General features: G+C 42.2%; 1 pseudogene; it reads right to left on the bottom strand.

Moving 5' to 3' along the window:
- Positions 1-175: 175 nt before the first annotated feature.
- On the bottom strand, positions 176-4,706 carry LOC120291081 (annotated as a pseudogene).
- Between the last annotated feature and the right edge of the window lie 233 nt (positions 4,707-4,939).

Genomic DNA, 4,939 nt, shown 5'->3' with positions numbered 1-4,939 from the left:
ATTTGGGAGAAACAGAATGCACATCCTCAACTTTGACATGTAAAATGACCTAAATTGAACCTCAGAATTGAAAAAAGAAAGCAATCCGCAGATTGGAGAGAGAGGAAAACCAACAACGTTTACTTGGTGAACACTGATGGGATCCAACATTCCAGAACCTACTATTTCCAAGTCGAGCCAATGGTGAAAGTAGGATTATACCTTCGGATGCAACAGGCCCATCCTTGAGGAGGTACTAATGACTTCCACATGAATTCTGTCATTGGTAGGTGGTTCCTCAAGCATAAACTGGAACTCTTCTTCCCATCTTGGATCTCTGTTCTTCTTTACATGCTACAGAAAATGAAAACAGCAATAAGCAAGTGCCAAAACCAAATTGATCCTGAAACGTTTCTGGAATCTTAGGTTCCAAGGTCAATGAGTAAACATTTACTGGAGCTGGCCAGTAAAACAGGAAAGCATGCAGGTATGGGCCTGACCAAGTGGTCGAATATTCCTATAGTGACAGCTCTTGCATTTTGAGTGATAAACAACCGAGCAACTCTGTCAGGATAAGATTAAGGACATCAAAGTGAAACCCACTCTACAACCACTCTATCCACTTTCAAACATAAAAGTGTGGCGCCATTTCAATGTTGTGATAAAATCTAAATGAGTGAATTCACACATAATGTAGCGTGAATCATTACTGTACTCCATTCTGAGAAGAAACAGTCTCATGCCTCATTACTGTTTCATACCTTTGTCTTTCTTTCCTCCCCTTGGAAAAGTAGACGGACATAAGGATTTGTGTGATGCTTTCCTTCGACATCTTGAGCCTCGTGTACAATAACTACAAGCAAACCACCGCCAGCAGGTGTTCCTTCAGGAGCCTTGTCTACTGCATTTGAATCTTCGACATCATTGGGTATCTCATCGTCCTGGAAAGGCTTGTAAACCACTTCAACAACAATGTCCCCACGTGACTTCTCGTTCTGGACATCATTGGGATCCATGTTCTTCAACAAATTAAGAGTCATAACTTTTGGTTCCTCCGGTGTAAGGTCCTTCAGTGGAATGACATTCATTCCCATCTTGTCATGTTTACCAACCTACGCAAACGACAGAGGCAGTTTAAGATCCCATTCAGTGTATGCAATAAACATATTTCAACCTATTGGCTTTCTAGAAAATGACCATCAGATATCAGACTGCTTGATATTTATGACATCAACTGGGGAAGTACTCAGCCAAAAGGAAAACAAAGCGAAGTCAGGCGCCCAGGGGGGAACAGCAATAGAATAACAGGCTCAATAGTGTAGAAAAATTTGAACTGACTAAATTAGATACCTACAATACCAGTGAGAAGAAATTACCTGTTCCCAGTCATAGACAATAAGCTCTAAGGCCTGAGATTCTGGGTCCTTGACCACCAAACTAAACTCCTCATTCCATTCAGGATTTAGATTGCTATGTTTCACTGTTGTCTTCTTTGTGGATAACTTGTCTTCAGTAAGCCTTAGCTTCACATAAGGGTCTGACTTACCCAGAAGGTCCTTCTTTTAAGCTTCATTCCCTTCAGGACCTTTACATTAAGAATCCCAACTGGTTTCTTTGCAGCTCTGCAAGAGTAAACAAAAACCCATTTAGTTGGTCCAGTGATTGAATTAGCACCTTGATATTCATTAACTCATGGCAGCACAAATTGAAGGAAAGGACAGCTTGCAAAGAGGAAAACTTACTTAGAAGGATCCAGAATAGGTACTTCTAGGTACTTAGGCCAAAGGTACATATTTGCAACTTGATCCTTGATAAGTTCCTGAACACAAACATAAATATAATACTAAGAAGTCTTGTTACAATGTAATAGTTGGTAGGATTTTCCCAAACTTATCTAAATCAGCAGTTTACATGGTTATTGCCAACAACTGGTGAAGTTGAAGAATGGAGAAATCTATTCAAATCACCCCTATGAAAAGGTAAGGGCATTACCTGGACAAAGCTATAGAGGCCAGGAATGGCCATAGCATCTGCTCCAAGAAGCTTCAGGCCAAAATCTACATGTGGCTGCACAAAGAAACACTGAATAACTAGACAGCAAACGGGATTGGGATAGTCTTATCATAGGAAAACCCTTGTGAATGCAGCTCTAAACAAAAGAAGTCTAAACTGGAAACTATTCAACACACCTTTTCCATTAAAGACACAAATATCTTCGCAAAACAAGGAAAGGTCGGAACCAGAGGCTTCAGAGTGATGCGCGGAGAAGCAAACACTTGCAAATCAACCACCTAAAATGCACAGAAATTGAGAGATTGGAGAGACACAGAAACAGACAGAAGAAGGGTGGGGGATAGGTAACTAACTATTTATCGATACCTGAACAGTTGCCCTCAACCCGAATGCCTTAGCAGCAACAATGATGTTAGGATTCGGCCCACTTCATCGACAGCTCCATTATTAACTCCTTCTCATCAGTAACATAGACTTTCATTCCTGGTGAACACAGAGTAAGATAGCATTAAAGACATGCCGTTTAAGAAGATGAATGACAGCTAAACAGGAATATCTTATCATTCAGCCCATAATTCACTGTGTAATGCTAGGTAAATAAAGAAGCTGTCAACATGAAACTGGACTGAGTGAAGCAGATTCTCCCAAACATTCTATCATTAGGCCATCACAAGCTTTAGTTCTAATTATTTACTCAATTGTCCAACTAATGCCCAGTCCAAGTCCATGAATTAAAGATAACTACTAACATGCATAGAGCTGTATCTCTCAGGAGAACAAATTAAAGATAACTGAAAACTCTATCATTCCCTAGAATTCAATGTATCGGGATTGAGTCAACAATTCTAAAGCTACCTATATCCACCAGAAATCTAGTGCGTGCATTGCTTTGTCTTTGAATCAAGTCCAGAGCACACGGGTCTTAGCATAACAAAGTCATTCATTAGTCAAAACATAATATTTATCCACATTTAAGTATGAGCAGCCAAGCAAGTATGAACAGTACACAGATACCAAATTCAGTTTATTTCTTTTGCCAATGAAAGACAAGAAACACTGACAAACCAATCAGTCTTTCAGATTATGCTGCTTCCTATAAATAACATTTCATGCATGAAAAACATGAAGCAAGGAGTCCACATATTCACACTGGCCAATACGAGAGAGAGAGAGAGCGAAAGCTTCAACCGTTGAAAGTAGGTGGCAAAGAACCCAATGTAAGCTCCTCAAACTCGACAGAATCAATCTTGTATTTCGGTATCTGCTCGGCAATAATCGGCTTTGCTATGGTCTTCACAGTCTTGCATATAGCCTACGAACAAAACACATGCTTCCTCAGAAGTAGAATAACGATCTAAAGCAGTATAACTGCGAATTACAAATCAAAACTGAAAAGTAACTTTGTCAAGTGAGAATACCTTATCTAGATAGGGCCACATGGTGAGGAGAAATTTGTTGAGCCAGTCAACCTGTTACACAACAAAACACAAGAAAGCAGTCATCTAGGAGCTCCTGAAAGGCTGAATAACAGCATTTGAAACCGTAATCGTGGCCGCAATAGCAGCAAGGAGCAACATAATCAGAATTTTCACAAGCAACAGCAATAAACTTGAAGCTTGAGGCCGCATCGAAAGAACATACACGGTCGTAGTCTGGATTTTTCACCCACAAAGGTATCTCCGAGAGCAGACGCTGCAAGGATTTCGTATCTTGCTCGACTAGAGGACGCACCACGGGGTCCTGAAGAGATCAAACAATCAGAGAGAATAAGACTATGCTCCCCATTATTTTTTCTAAACAGTGACGACACTTTTTCCTTATAGTCAATTGATTTTCACAATTTCCATGGTTGGCCAAAAGCAAATGTATGCTAAAGGGAGATTAACTAGCTTTTTGATACTAGCTCACACATGACCCGAGCTTAACCTAAAGATTGACCGCAGCCCAATATTACACTATTAAACATCTGTAAACAGAATAATCCTACCCATCAAACCTAAAAAAAAAAAAAAAAGAATCCAGGAAGCCGCACTCTCTCGATAACCACAAAAAGGTAAGATCTTTTTAACCATTTTTTATGCGTCAACAATTAAAAAAACAAACTTGTAAACAAACGGAATCAGGTAGCACCAGCAGCAATTTCCAGGGAAGCAAGCGGCCAAAAAGGCGAAACAGCAATGACAGGGGAACGAGGACAAAAAAAGAACGGGAGAAAACACAGACCTTGACATCGGTGGGCTGGAAGTAGATGAACATGTAGTAGCCGACCACGAGCCCGATCGAAGTTCCCACCCCAAACCCGCAGAAACCAAGAACCGTACTCACGATCCCCATCCTCACGACAAAACACCGGAAACCTCAAACTCCGGCACTGACCCACCTCTCTCCGTCGCCTTCCGCGATCACCCAGAAGATCAGAACCCCAAAGAATGGAACTTTTCCCAATTGCTCCACAAAATTCCACGAGATCGTCGCGCGGAAACCGGAAGGCGATCCGCTGGAGGGGTAATAACTCAGGGGCCGGTCGAATGGATCAAGAGGGTGCCGCAATTACGCCATTTCATTTCCTACCCCGGAAGGACCCGCATTAAAGGAGGCAATTAATCCCGCGGCCGCAGACAGAGGCACAGGAGTGTGCGTGGTGTGCGTGTGAAGTGCGAGTGTCGGTAACGGTCATTCGCTTTGCAGGGGAAGGGGCGCTACGGACGAGGGCGGCTCTGATTCGTCAAAGCGTTCAGGGGGAATTTTAACGGCCACACACAGAGGTAGAGAGAGAGAGAGAGAGAGAGAGAGAAAGAGGAGATGAGGAGGAGAGAAAGCTTGTGCTGTTTTTGCAACAGTTCGCGTAAACAGGCGGAACGACAGCGACGCCTCGCGACGATAACGTTGGAGAAGGAGGTGGAGGAGGAGGGGAGGGATCGTGTAAAAGTCAATTTTCCCGATTTAT

The sequence above is a fragment of the Eucalyptus grandis genome, chromosome 3, assembly GCF_016545825.1.
Source record: "Eucalyptus grandis isolate ANBG69807.140 chromosome 3, ASM1654582v1, whole genome shotgun sequence".
Classification (NCBI taxonomy): Eukaryota; Viridiplantae; Streptophyta; class Magnoliopsida; order Myrtales; family Myrtaceae; genus Eucalyptus; species Eucalyptus grandis.
This window is presented reverse-complemented; position numbering and strand designations above follow the sequence as displayed.